The sequence below is a fragment of the Bos taurus genome, chromosome 2 (genome assembly GCF_002263795.3).
Source record: "Bos taurus isolate L1 Dominette 01449 registration number 42190680 breed Hereford chromosome 2, ARS-UCD2.0, whole genome shotgun sequence".
NCBI lineage: Eukaryota > Metazoa > Chordata > Mammalia > Artiodactyla > Bovidae > Bos > Bos taurus.
This window is the reverse complement of record NC_037329.1, coordinates 8,639,538-8,654,680: the sequence shown is the minus strand read 5'-3', so window position 1 is coordinate 8,654,680 and position 15,143 is coordinate 8,639,538. Positions and strand designations below refer to the sequence as shown.

At 41.9% G+C, this 15,143-nt stretch overlaps 1 long non-coding RNA gene across 1 annotated transcript in view; it reads left to right on the top strand.

Annotated features, from left to right (window-relative positions):
- Nucleotides 1–14,144, top strand: part of LOC132342941 (uncharacterized) — a 48,984-nt gene extending 34,840 nt beyond the window's left edge. The window contains exon 4 of the long non-coding RNA XR_009491492.1: nt 14,037–14,144. This is a non-coding gene — a long non-coding RNA (uncharacterized lncRNA). The remainder of the gene's footprint in view (nt 1–14,036) is intronic.
- The last annotated feature ends 999 nt before the right edge of the window (nt 14,145–15,143 follow it).

Genomic DNA, 15,143 nt, shown 5'->3' with positions numbered 1-15,143 from the left:
TGACCATGCCAAAGTCTTCGACTCTATGGATCACAACAAACTGTAGAAGATTTAAAGAAATGGGAATACCAGACCACCTGAACTGCCTCCTGTGACCTCTGTATGCAGGTCAAGAAGCAATAGTTAGAACTGTATATGGAACAACATTCTGGCTCCAAAATGGTAAAGGAATACATCAAGGCTGAATACTGTCACCCTACTTATTTAACTTAGATGCAGAGTACATCATGTGAAATGCCAGGCTGGATGAAGCACAAGCTGGATCAAGATCAGTAGGAGAAATATCAATAACCTCAGATATGAAGATGATACCATCCGAATGGTAGAAAGCAAAGAAGAATTAAAGAGCCTCTTGATGAGTATAAAAGAGGAGCGTGAATAAAAGTTGGTTAAAGACTCAACATTCAGACAACTAAGACCATGGCATCCAGTCTCCTCATTTCATTGCAAATCAGTTCAGTTCAGTAGCTTAGGCCTGTCTGACTCTTTGTCACCCCATGACCTGCAACATGCCAGGCCTACCTGCCATCACCAACTCCAGAAGTCTACTCAAACTCAAGTTCACTGAGTCCACGATGCCATACAACCATCTCATCCTCTGTCGTCCCTTTCTCCTCCTGCCTTCAATCTTTCCCAGCATCACAGTCTTTTCAAATGAGTCAGCTCTTCACATCAGGTGTCCAAAGTATTGGAGTTTCAGCTTCAACATCATTCCTTCCAATGAATATTCAGGATTGATTTCCTTTAGGATGGACTGGTTGGATCTCCTTGCTGTCCAAGGGACTCACAAGAGTCTTCTCCAACACCACAGTTCAAAAGCATCAATTCTTTGGTGCTCAGCTTTCTTTATAGTCCAACTCTCATATCCATACATGACTATTGGAAAAAACATAGCCTTAACTAGATGGACCTTTGATGGCAATTAACGTCTCTAATTTTAATATGCTGTCTAGGTTGGTCATAACTTGTCTCCCAAGGGGTAAGCATCGTTTAATTTCATGGCTGCAGTCACCATCTGCAGTGATTTTAGAGCCCCCAAAATAAAGTCTGCCACTGTTTCCACTATTTCTCTATTTGCCATGAAGCGATGGAACTGGATGCCATGATCTTTGTTTTCTGAATGTTGAGCTTTAAGCCAAGTTTTTCACTCTCCTCTTTCACTTTCATCAAGAGGATCTTTAAGTCTTTTCAATTTCTGCCATAAGCATGGTGTCATCTGCATATCTGAGGTTATTGATAGTTCTTGAAGCAATCTTGATTCCAGCTTGTGCTTCATCTAGCCCAGTGTTTCTCAAGATGTACTCTGCACATAAGTTAAATAAACATGGTGACAATATACAGCCTTAACGTACTCCTTTCCATATTTTTAACCAGTCTGTTGTTCCATATCCAGTTCTAATTGTTGCTTCTTGACCTGCATTCAAGATTTCTCAAAAGGCAGGTCAGGTTGTCTGGTATTCCCATCTCTTTCAGAATTTTCCACAGTTTATTGTGATCCACACAGTCAAAGGCTTTGGCATAATCAATAAAGCAGAAATAGATGATTTTTTTTTGAAATTCTCTTGCTTTTTTGATGATCCAACAGATGTTGCCAATTTGATCTCTGGTTCTTCTGCCTTTTCTAAAACCAGTATGAACATCTGGAAACTCATGGTTCATGTATTGCTGAAGCCTGGCTTGGAGAATTTTGAGCATTACTTTACTAGCATGTGAGATGAGTGCAATTGTGCGGTAGCTTGAACATTCTTTGGCACTAACTTTCTTTGGGATTGAAATGAAAACTGACATTTTCCAGTCCAATGGCCACTGATGAGTTTTCCAAATTTGCTGGCATATTGAGTGCAGCACTTTCACAGCATCATCTTTTAGGATTTGGAATAGCTCAACTGGAATTCCATCACCTCCACTAGCTTTGTTTGTAGTGATGCTTCCTAAGGCCCACTTGACTTCACATTCCAGGATGTCTGGCTCTAGGTGAGTGATCACACCATCATGATCTTCTGGGTCATGAAGATCCCTTTTGTACAGTTCCTCTGTATATTCTTGCCATCTCTTCTTAGTATCTTCTGCTTCTGTTAGGTCCATACCATTTCTGTCCTTTACTGAGCACATCTTTGCATGAAATGTCCCCTTGATATCTTTAATTTTCTTTAAATTTCTTTAAGAGATCTCTAGTCTTTCCCATTCTCTTGTTTTCCTCTATTTCTTTGCACTGAACACTGAGAAAGGCTAAAGAGTCCCAACCACGAGTCTGGAGGTAAACTTGAGTTGCACCTTGTTCTTCGGCTGCCAAGCCTTTAGATTCCCTACAGATAATGACTCTCATTTTTAGCTGTTTAAAATGCAATTTATGACTGAATAGTTTCTTGTTGTTGTTGTTTTTGTTGTTGTTGTTTTGTTTTTTTATTTTTGCTGTTTAAAATGCAAATTATGATCCTATATATATATTTAGCTTTTTGATCCTGGGGCCATGCCTTAGTATCTTCTTTAGATTAGAGGTTTCCCAAGCTTCTGTAGCAATATTTGTATGGGTGACCTCTTTGAGTGGGTGCCTTTCACCCTTCCCATGCTTCTTTGCCTGTTTCAGTCCCAGTGGGACATTTTTCACGACCTTGGTCAAATTCCAGTGCTTGTTACTATCTCTGTGTTCAGTTCAGCCTTTGTGTCAGGCCTTGAGGAGCCAGCTGTGAACAAGCCAGACACAAAGCCCAGCCCTCATGAAACCTACAGGTTCATGGGAGAGAGGAAGATTAAGAATTAGAAGTGTGGGAATTCCCTGGATGTCCAGTGCTTAGGACTCTGTGTTTCTACTGCAGAGTACATGGGTTCAATCCCAGTTGAGGATCTAAGATCCTTCATGCCACTCAGCACCAAAAAAAAAAAAAAAAGAATTACAAGTGTGGTGGAATTTATGACAGTCAGGATGCTTTTTTTATGATGCATATTGCAAGGGGACTGAATATGGTCTCAGGCTGAGGAAGGCGACTGAGGAATGACCTTTAAAGTCTTGAGGGTTGAGAGGAGTTGACCAAACAAGGAGCTGGAGGAGGGGGACTGTCTGAAGGCCCTGAGGAACTGAGGAACTGAAGGATAGTAGCGAGCAGTGGCTGTGTGGTGCTGGAGTGGCCGAGAGGAGTGGTCAGGAGTGGTGTCCCTGAGAAGATACGCCACGTGCAAGGTCAGTGAAACCCCAGTAAGATGGTAGGCACTGGAGCGACTGTGAGGAGATACCCCATGTCCAAGGGCAAAGGAGAAGCCCCAGCAAGATGGGAGGAGGGGCAGATTCACATTTAGAATCAAACCCCATTCCCGCCAGAGATGCTAAGAGGGCTCAAACAAACCTTGTGCACACCAGGACCCACGGACTCCACAGAGACTGAGATAAACTGTGTTTGAGAGTCTCCTGTGGAGGTACAGATCAGCAGTGGACTGCCACAGGGACAGGGGCTTTGTATGCAGCAGACTTGGGTATGGCATAAGCCTTCTTGGAGGAGATCACCATTAACCCCACCATAGAGCTGCCAGAACTTACACAGGACTGGGAAAAAGACTCTTGGAGGGCACAAACAGAATCTTGTGCACAAGGACCCAGGAGAAAGGAGCAGTGACCCCATGGGAGACTGGCCCAGACTTGCCTGTGAGTCTCCAGGAGTCTCCAATGGAGCGTGGGTCAGTGGTGGCCTGCTGCAGGGTTGGGGGCACTGAGTGTAGCAGTATATGCATGGGATCCTTTGAAGGAAGTCACCATTATTTTCACTATCTTAACCATAGTTTGGCCCCAGGCAAATGGGGATTGGGGGCAGGAGGAGAAGGGGACGAGAGAGGATGAGATGGCTGGATGGCATCACCAACTCGATGGGCATGAGTTTGGGTAAACTCAGGGAATTGGTGATGGACAGGGAGGCCTGGCGTGCTGTGATTCATGGGGTTGCAAAGAGTCGGACACGACTGAGCAACTGAACTAAACTGAACTGAAATAGCAAGGGAGGGAACACAGCTCCACCCATCAACAGAAAATTGGATTAAAAATTTACTGGGCATGGCCACGCCCATCAGAACAAAACCCAGTTTCCCCCTTGGTCATTCTCTCCCATCAGGTAGCTTCCATAAGCCTCTTATCCGTCTCCATCATAGGGCAGACAGACTGAAAACCACAATCAGAGAAAAGCATGCAATCTTATCACATGGGCCACAACCTTGTCTAACTCATTGAAACTATGAGCCATGCCCGGTAGGGACACCCAAGGTGGGTGCGTCATGGTGGAGAGTTCTGATAAAATGTGGTTCCCTGGAGAAGGGAATGACAAATCACTTCAATATTCTTGTCCTGAGAACCCCATGAACAGTATGAAAAGGCAAAAAGATAGGACACTGAAAGATGAACTCCCCAGTTTGGTAGGTGCCCAATATGCTACTAGAGATCTGTGGAGAAATAACTCCAGAAAGAAGGAAAAGAGGGAGACAAAGCAAAAACAACACCCAGTTATGGATGTGACTGGTGACAGAAGCAAGATCTGATGCTGTGAAGAGCAATATTGCATAGGAACCTGGAATGTTAGATCCATGAATCAAGGTAAATTGGAAGTGGTCAAACAGGAGATGGCAAGAGTGAAAGTCAATATTCTAGGAATCAGTGAACTAAAATGGACTGGAATGGGCGAATTTAACTCAGATGACCATTATATCTACTACTGTGGGCAGGAATCCCTTAGAGGAAATGGAGTAGCCATCATAGTCAACAAAAGAATCCAAAATGCAGTACTTGGATGCAATCTCAAAAACAACAGAATGATCTCTGTTCATTTCCAAGGCAAACCATTCAATATCATAGTAATCCAAGTCTATGCCCCAACCAGTAATGCCAAAGAAACTGAAGTTGAATGGTTCTATGAAGACCTACAAGACCTTCTAGAATGAACACCCAAAAAACACGTCCTTTTCATTTTAGGGGACTGGAATGCAAAAGTAGGAAGTCAAGAAACACCTGGAGTAACAGGCAAATTTGGCCTTGGGGTACAGAATGAGACAGGGCAATGGCTAACAGTTTTGCCAAGAGAACACACTGGTCATACTGAGAGAGTCATTTCCTAGGCAGGTTGATAGGGAGTCTAGGGGTCCCCAAAGAGAGAGGGGTCTGGAATTCTCAAGGAGGAAGAAAGGACAAACTTTTTTCTTTCTCCACATTCCTTAGGATTATATACCAATAATGTATCCTGCCTAAGGACAGTTTTTGGATTAAACCTTCTGGCTAATTCTGTTATCTTAAAATGTTAATTATGGGAGTAGACCTGGTCTTTACAAGGATGTATCTTGCCTGAGGACAGTGTTATCTTAAAATGTAAATTATGGGAGTAGGTCTGATGAGGTCTTTACAACCTCCAGACATTCTTTGGATTCACTGGAGAGTATATAACTTCATTGTTAACACTAGCAAGCGGGTACTCTTTCTGCCCCCTTCTGATGCCTATGTCAGAAGCTTTCTCTATCTCCTTTATACTTTAATAAAACTTTACTACACAAAAGCTCTGAGCGATCAAGCCTCGTCTCTGGCCCCGGATTGAATTCTTCTCCTCCGGGGGCCAAGAATCCCGGTGTATTCGCGTGATTCAACAACAACCTTTCATCTTGGGGGCTCGTCCGGGATCCTTCAGGACAAGGTAAGGATGCTTGGAGCTTTAGTTCTTTGTTCTCTTAGCGAACACGTTTTCTGCCGTGCTTTACTAACTCTACCGTGTGCTTGTGTGAATGAATGGCATGCCCTGCGTGAAGCAAGTAAGGGGCCCTGCTCTGCGGTTCCACGGTGATCTCATACAGCTTATGGCAGAAACCTGTCGGGGCGTTATACCGACCTGCCAATGCCAAGAGGCACCCAATGTCTCCTTCGGAACCGACCAGAAATGGGCAAAGCGTGTGGACCGAACTGTCCTTTCTCGGTCAAACTTTTCGGTCTCTTTGACCATTTCATAACTCCTTGGGAATTAGAAGTACTAACCTAATCTATTGGATCATAGACTTTCAAGGGACTTGTGATCTATACTGTTACTGTGTACTGTGGCTTAGGTCCCAAACTTGAATTGGTAGTCAAGAAAGTGTCTAGCCTCGCTAGGAATCGAAAGTTCGTAAGCTAGATGGAGCTCTAGCTCCCAGAACATCTCTGAGGTTAAAGGTTACTCAGATTGGGGCTGCGATGGGTTTTTTTTTTTCTTTGGTAACGCCGGCTCTTAGTGGATCAGAAGAGGCTGTTATACTGGTGTGGTGATGCTTGGAAAGAACATCTCAGTTTTATGTTTGTGTTTGTCTTATTGTAGTCAGGAAATACTCAGGGCCGTGCACAGGCACTCAGGTGACGAATGTTTCCCCCGGTAGTCTTAGCTTGGGAGGCATTCCGGAAGGTTACTCTGATTCACCCCGGGTGACATCAGAGGCAAGCAAGGTTAAGGGTGAAGAGCTGGACGTCAAGTAGGGATGCTATCAAGTCTACCCCTGGTACATCCCCACCCCATCTCGGTGGTAGAACCGGGAGGGACGAGTACGGCCCCTGCGTCAGTAAGGGACAGACTAAGTCCGACCAGGAAGGAAAAGCTTTTGGTGTAACGTCTGTCTACACCCCCATCTAGAGCAGGGAGGGACGCCTCCGGTAGAAAAATGGCCTTGGTCACTTTTTTTCTCTCTTACAGATGGGAGCTAACAATTTCAGCCTCACTCCTTTGAACTGTATCCTGAAAAACTGGGATAGATTTGATCCCCAGGGCCTAAAAAAGACACACCTGGTCTTCCTATGTGATACTGCATGGCCACGGTATCCATTGGAGGATGGCGAACGCTGGCCAGTTGGAGGGTCTCTTAAGTATAATCCTGTTCTACAATTAGACCGGTTCTGTCAGGAACAAGGAAAATGGGTAGAAGTAGCATATGTGTTGCCCTTTTTCTCTCTGCAAAATATGCCAGACTTATGTCCTAAGGGTATAGATTTGGGCGTGAAATCTTCAGCTCCCTCCTGTCCTCTTACTTTGCCCCCATAACTGGAAATCCAAACTGAGATTCAAACTGCCCACATGGAGGTCCAAATAACTCCTGTCTCAGTACGACCTCAGACTACTCTGGTTTCAGTAGAAACTCAGACCATCGAAGTAAGAGATGAGATGGAGGACAGGAGACAAAGAGAAGAGGAAAAACAGGTTTCTCCAATCTATCCCTGGGATCATATGCGCAGAGCAGCCAGAGAGACTGAGGAACAGCCACACAAGCTGTTGTCTCTTTATGAAACACCCACCAGGAGAAATAGTCTGTGAGAGTTAATAAGCCTTTTTCTTATCAAGAAATACAAAGAATCAAGGAGGATCTGGGAGACTATTTAGAGGACCCAGAAAAATATATTAGAGCTTTTAAAGGTGTTACTCTGCTTTATGACCTCACTTGGAAAGATGTGATGTATATCTTGGGACAAACGCTGACTCCTGAGTCAAAGACTCGAGTTTTGGGGAAAGCGGTTGCTTATGGAGATGAATGGCTTGGTAATGAATCAGTAGGGAAGAGGGAGAACAAGATAGCGGCCCTCCCCACTGGGAATCAGGCGGTCCCAACTATAGAACCAGACTGGGACTACAACACAGCTAAAGGAAGATGGGATCAGAGTCATTTTGTTAGATGTATTCTTGAAGGACTTAGGCAGGCGCGTTCCAAGCCTTTAAACTATGGCAAATTGGCAGACATAGAACAGGAGGAGAAAGAAGCTCCTGGTAAATTCCTAGATAGACTGAGAGAAGGCCTTCGCAGATTCACTGAGATTGATCCTGAAAGTGAAGAGGGAAAAGTGATCTTAAAGGATAGATTTCTCACTCAGTCGGCTCCAGATATCCGCCATAAGCTATTAAAACAGGCGTATGGACCAAATCAGTCTTTAGATACTCTGTTACAACTGGCTCAGACAGTCTATTATGGTAGGGAATATGAGGAAAAGAAAGAAAGGCAAAAAAAGACAAAGGAAAAGGCGGAAGCCTTCGCCATGGCTATGAAAAACGTTCTTAAACAGCCTGAGAAAAATGCCCAGAGGGGCCCAGGTGGGCTTGCTACTGCTGTGGAAAGGAGGGGCACCTCAAGCGGGATTGCCCTCAGGCATCTAAGCCGCCCCCGGCTCCATGTCTGGTCTGCAAAGGACCGCACTGGAAGAGAGACTGCCCCCAGAGGCGTAGGTCTCCGGGGTCGGACTCTCAAGACAATCAGGACTGAAGGTGCCCGGGGGTCCCCACACAAGCTCCCGTCCTAATTACACCTGAGGAACCCCGGGTATTAATAGTTGTGGGGGGCCAATCCGTCGATTTCCTTTTAGATACTGGGGCAACTTATTCTGTGCTTACTGAAGCCCCTGGCCCACTTTCTTCCCGATCCGCTTCCGTAATGGGACTGTCTGGACGAGCCAAAAGGTATTATTTCAGTTATTCTTTATCTTGCAACTGGGATTCTGTGCTGTTTTAACACGAGTTTCTGATCGTGCCAGAATCTCCCTCACCCCTTTTGGGAAGGGATATACTGAACAAGGTCCATGCCTCTGTTTTCATGAATATGGAGCCCTCCCTTTCTCTCCCTTTAGTTGAACAAAATGTAAATACTAGAGTATGGGCTGATGGAAAATCTGTGGGTCGAACACAAAATGCTATTCCTGTAGTTGTTAAGCTCAAAGACCCACACATATTTCCACATAAGAAGCAGTATCCACTGAAACCTGAAGTTAAAGAAGGGTTAAAACCCATCATCGAAAATTTAAAGGAGCAGGGACTATTAATTCCCTGTAACAGTCCTTGCAACACTCCTATTTTGGGTATAAAGAAATCAAATGGTAAATGGAGACTAGTTCAGGAATTACGAATAATAAATGAGGCTGTAGTTCCTTTATACCCCGTGGTGCCTAATCCTTATACTCTATTGTCTGAAATTCCTGAACGGGCCAAATATTTCTCAGTAATTGATTTAAAGAATGCCTTCTATTCAGTGCCTTTGGCGGAAGAAAGTCAATTCCTATTTGCCTTTGAAGACCCTTCGCAGCCAGCTTCTCAGTTAACCTGGACAGTTTTGCCTCAGGGATTTCGTGACAGTCCTCACTTATTCGGACAAAGTTTGTCACGAGATCTACAAAACTTTAATAGCTCTGAAGCAGTGGTGTTACAATATGTAGATGATATTTTGCTCTGTGCTGAGACAGAGGAAGCTTGTTCGCGAGCCTCAGAAGATTTCTTAAACTTTCTGGCAGATTGTGGTTACAAGGCATCAAAGAGAAAAGGCTCAGCTTTGTCAACAATCGGTTAGATATCTGGGCCTAATCATATCAGAAGGGACTAGGGCCATAGGCCCTAAGAAAATTAAACCTATACTAAATCACCCCCTACCTATGACTTTAAGACAATTGAGAAGATTTTTGGGAATCACAGGTTACTGTCGCATTTGGATTCCGGGTTACAGAGAACTTGCCCGGCCTTTATATAAACTTATAGCTGAAACTCAGCAGGCCCAAACCGACAAACTGGTTTGGTCTCCAGAAACTCAAAAGGCTTTTAAGGTTCTTCAGACTGCAAGCTCCAGCTCTGAGCTTGCCCACAGGGTCAGAATTTAATTTGTTTGTCACTGAAAGAAAAGGTGTGGCATTGGGAGTTTTGACACAACCCCGAGGGCCTCACCAGCAACCTATTGCTTATCTAAGCAGAAAATTAGATGTAGTTTCATGTGGGTGGCCCCACTGCCTAAGAGTAATTGGGGCAGTGGCTTTATTAGCACCTGAAGCTTTAAAAATAATTAATGGACGAAAACTTACTGTACTGACTTCTCATGATGTGAGTGGAATCTTAAATTCTAAGGTTAATATTTGGATGACAGACAGTAGGCTTCTTAAGTATCAGTCATTGTTGTTAGAGGGACCAGTAACTAAGCTTAAAGTTTGTGGAAATTTAAATCCTGCCACTTTCCTTCCTGAGAAGGAAAATGAAACACCTGATCACGATTGTTCTCAATTCCTAACTTTAAACTATGCAGCTCAGGAGGATCTAAAGGATATCCCATTAGACAATCCTGACATGGAAATATTTACAGATGGCAGTTCTTTTGTTCAGGATGGAAAGCGTAAAGCAGGTTACGCCGTGGTGACTGCTGAACAGGTTTTGAAAGCAAAATCTCTCCCCTAGGGAACCAGTGCTCTGTTAGCAGAGCTTGTGGCTCTGACCCGAGCTCTAGAGTTAAACAAAGGGCAGCGGATGGGCCTGATAATCTATGTGAGTCTACTTCTGCTGACTCCAAAAATCCTGAGTCTGCAGTTTGATCCTCAAGACAATGTCTTCCTGTCCTGGGCTCACTCTTATGCTGCATTCCACAATCGGTCTAACTGCTGGGTCTGCGGAGAGCTCCCCTCTTCGTCAGTGGAAGGCTTCCTGTGGTGGACATCCCCACTTCAAGAAAAAGACTTTCTCCAAGTCTGTGAATACCTTCGACAACAATCACATGCGATGCCTCTTCTTCATCTGATGACATCTACCAACCCTAAAATGGACTGGTGCAACTTTGTACTTTAACTATGGACATAATGTGACTTTTAATTTTAATTCTGATTGTTTTGTTTTTGCTGTTTGCTCCCTGCATCTGTAATTGTATAACTGGATTTGTTTCTAGTCTCATGAAAGCTTTTAAGTTACAAATGGTTGCTCAAACTCCTGCTACTGCTGTAGCTTCCTCCAACTACTATTTGGGGCCCCTGGATCAGATATCCTCAATATGAGGATTAGGAGAATATGTTGCCTCACCAATTTAGGGACAACGCCCCTTGTCAGCTCGGAAGCAGTTATGGAATGAGAACGACGCCCCTTTTCCCTAGGCAACATAATTCTCCTAAAAGAAAAGGGGGGAATGAGAGAGTCATTTCCTAGGCAGGTTGATAGGGAGTCTAGGGGTCCCCAAAGAGAGAGGGGTCTGGAATTCTCAAGGAGGAAGAAAGGACAAACTTTTTTCTTTCTCCACATTCCTTAGGATTATATACCAATAATGTATCCTGCCTAAGGACAGTTTTTGGATTAAACCTTCTGGCTAATTCTGTTATCTTAAAATGTTAATTATGGGAGTAGACCTGGTCTTTACAAGGATGTATCTTGCCTGAGGACAGTGTTATCTTAAAATGTAAATTATGGGAGTAGGTCTGATGAGGTCTTTACAACCTCCAGACATTCTTTGGATTCACTGGAGAGTATATAACTTCATTGTTAACACTAGCAAGCGGGTACTCTTTCTGCCCCCTTCTGATGCCTATGTCAGAAGCTTTCTCTATCTCCTTTATACTTTAAAAAAACTTTACTACACAAAAGCTCTGAGCGATCAAGCCTCGTCTCTGGCCCCGGATTGAATTCTTCTCCTCCGGGGGCCAAGAATCCCGGTGTATTCGCGTGATTCAACAACAACCTTTCAATACCAAACACCCTCTTTCAACAACACAAGAGAAGACTCTACACATGGACATCACTAGATGGTCCACACCGAAATCAGATTGATTATATTCTTTGCAGCCAAAGATGGAGAAGCTCTATACAGTCAGCAAAAACAAGACTGGGAGCTCACTGTGGCTCAGATCATGAACACCTTATTCCCATATTCAGACTTAAATTGAAGAAAGTAGGGAAAACCACTAGGCCATTCATCTATGATCTAAATCAAATCCCTAATGATTATACAGTGGAAGTGGGAAATAGATTTAAGGACCTAGATCTGATAGATTGCCTGATGAACTATGGACTGAGGTTCATGACATTGTACAAGAGACAGGAATCAAGACCATCCGCAAGGAAAAGAAATGCTAAAAAGCAAAATGGCTGTCTGAGGAGGCCTTACAAATAGCTGTGAAAAGAAGAGAAGTGAAAAGCAAAGGAGAAAAGGAAAGATATACCCATTTGAATGCAGAACTCCAAAGAATAGCAAGGAGAGATTCCCCTTAGCTGCTGTCATTTCCACCCTCCAGATGGAATACTTATAAGGTTCAGAAAAACATCAGAGAGGCTCCTTGTTCAACCTACTGTCACACAGTGCCCTCTGTGAGAAACAGTGAGATACTGGATGGAACAGTTTAGTTGCATTACGTCTGCTTACAAAATTCACATACAAGAAGTGCCTCTTATTTATTCTTTGTTCAACTCCATGAGATATTAGTTCAGTTCAGTTCAGTCGCTCAGCCTTGTCCATCTCTTTGCAACCCCAGGTACTGCAGCACGCCAGGCTTTCTTGTCCATCACCAACTCCCAAAGCTTGCTCAAACTCATGTCCATCGAGTCAGTGATGCCATCCAAACATCTCATCCTCTGTTGTCTCCTTCTTCTGCCTTCAATATTTCCCAGCATCAGGGTCTTTTCAAATGAGTTAGTTCTTGGAATCAAGTGGCCAAAATATTGGAGTTTCAGCTTTAGCGTCAGTCCTTCCATGAATATTCAGGACTGATTTCCTTTAGGATGGACTGGTTGGATCTCCTTGCAGTCCAAGGGACTCTCAAGAGTCTTCTCCAACACCACAGTTCAAATGCATCAATTCTTCAGTGCTCAGCTTTCTTTATGGTCCAACTCTCACATCCATACATGACTACTGGAAAAATCATAGCTTTGACTAGACAGACCTTGGTTGGCAAAGTAATGTCTCTGCTTTTTAATATGCTGTCTAGATTGGTCATAGGCTGCAGTCACCATCTGCAGTGTTTTTGAAGCCCAAGAAAGTAAAGTCTGTCACCATTTCCATTGTTTCCCCATCTATTTCCCATGAAGTGATGAGACTGGATGCCATGATCTTAGTTTTCTGAATGTTGAGCTTTAAGCCAACTTTTCCACTCTCCTGTTTCACCTTCATCAAGAGGCTTTTAGTTCTTTTTCATTTTCTACCATAAAGGTGGTGTCATCTGCGTATCTGAGGTTATTGATATTTCTCCCAGCAGTCTTGATTCCACCTGTGCTTCATCCAGCCTGATATTTCCCATGGTGTACTGTGCATATAAGTTAAACAAGCAGCATGACAGTATTCAGCCTTGATGTACTCCTTTCCTGATTTGGAACCAGTATGTTATTCTGTGGCCAGTTCTAACTGTTGCTTCTTGACCTGCATATAGATTTCTCAGGAGGCAAGTCAGGTGGTCTGGCATTCCCATCTCTTTAAGAATTTTCCACAGTTTGTTGTGATCCACACAGTCAAAGGCTTTTGCACAGTCAATAAAGCAGGAAGTATAAAGACTTTTTTTTCTGGCCACCTGATTACTCATGGTCATATAACTGATTTTAGGCTTCCACTGAAAGTTTGACAGGGGCAGAAACATGAAGTGCATTTCAAATTGTCACATATAAGAAATGTAAAATTTCCTAGAGTCTTCATTAAGAGGTTAGATTGGAAAAGAGTGTTGACTTATTTGCATAATGATATATTAAGAATTTATTTTTAGATTCAAACAGATTATGCTAGTTTTGACCCCAATTAACAGAACTAATCACGAATGGAATGCATTTCCTGTATACATCACACATTACTGACAGTAAGTGGCTTATGGACATCAGTTACTGCCAATATTTCTTTGGCCTTCAACAGATCTATAATTTTTTTCTGTAGGGTGGGTTCCATAAATTGGAATTGTGCTTCTAAATATGAGTAAATATGCAGTTGCAGTGGGATTAGAGGGAGCCCAAGAGTGACCAAGTGATTGACACATCTGTGAAGTCTGTTTCTTAAAATTTTTGTCAATTTATTAAGCGATGATTAAATGTTTCACACGAGCTGAACATTAAAGAAACTGACTTATAAACTAAAGCCCAATAACTCAGTAGTGATGTGAGAAATACAATTTGAGGGATGACTCAAATTTGTCTCCTCTATTTGTCTCCTCTATTTAGGACTGTTTTTGACAGTGTCAGGGTCCCATGTTTGAGGAACAAGGACTGAGAAGTGAAGCATTTTGAAATTGTTTAATTATTTCATCTGAATATGGTAGCACTCAGAGAATTATTTATTTTCTTCCTTAATATCCATCTTTCTACTTACAGGGACATGTGAATTAATCAGTGCCATTCATACACAGACTGTCCTGGACTAAACTTGAAAAGAAATGTGAACAGATGTGCAAAAATAAAATCAATTTACATCTTCCATCATCTGTAGTTCTTTTCCTTAATACAATTAAATTACATGTTTAAAATATGGAGGGTTACTGTGTAATTTTATCTTTAATCATCAGTACTTGATAAAAATGTTAATTACTTGTTATTTAAGATTAAAGTCCAGAAACTACTTAAATTCTTTTTATTTGCATTTTACCATGTAGTTAAGAATGGATTACTAATAATAAATCCTACATAATGAGAATATATAGGTACTTATAATATCTGCCCTGAATCTAACTTTAGTTATATAAAGATTAGTGGAGAAACACAGATAATTGAATATCATAATTTAAAAACTTCTTTAGTGCTTTTAAGAAGGTGTATAGAGGTACAAAGAAATGTCTAACATATAGAATTATGAATCTAGGAATCAGAATACATGATATAAATATTATTTTCAAGTATATTTGAAATATTTTATACTATTTAACATGTAGAATTTAGCAAAATGAACCTCAGTAAATTAAAAGTGATATTTAATACTTATTTGCTGACAAAGATAATAAAAAGAAGTGAACTAATTATACAGAGTTTATTTTTTATTGGAAATTAAAGAATATATTTCTACATACATTCTCAGTTAAAGGGGAAAAATAAAAATAATTATTTAAGATTGAGTTGCATTATATTGAATAACAAAATGTATACAGTGGTACAATGCAGTTCTTAGAGAACAATATATGTTCTTAAATTCAAGAAGTTTGAAATTAATAACCAAATTTAAAAACAAACTAAAAAAGACTAGCAGGAAGATAATAAAAATGATAAAGATAACTGAAAAAATTACAAAGTTGGTTGATAAAACCAACTTGATATTATATAAATTATAATAGACTTACACAATTTTGTGTGATACATTATTTTATTTATTAACTTTTTAAAATTTTATTTTATTTTTAAACTTTACAATATTGTATTAGTTTTGCCAAGTATCAAAATGAATCCACCACAGGTATACCCGCATTCCCCATCCTGAACCCTCCTCCCTCC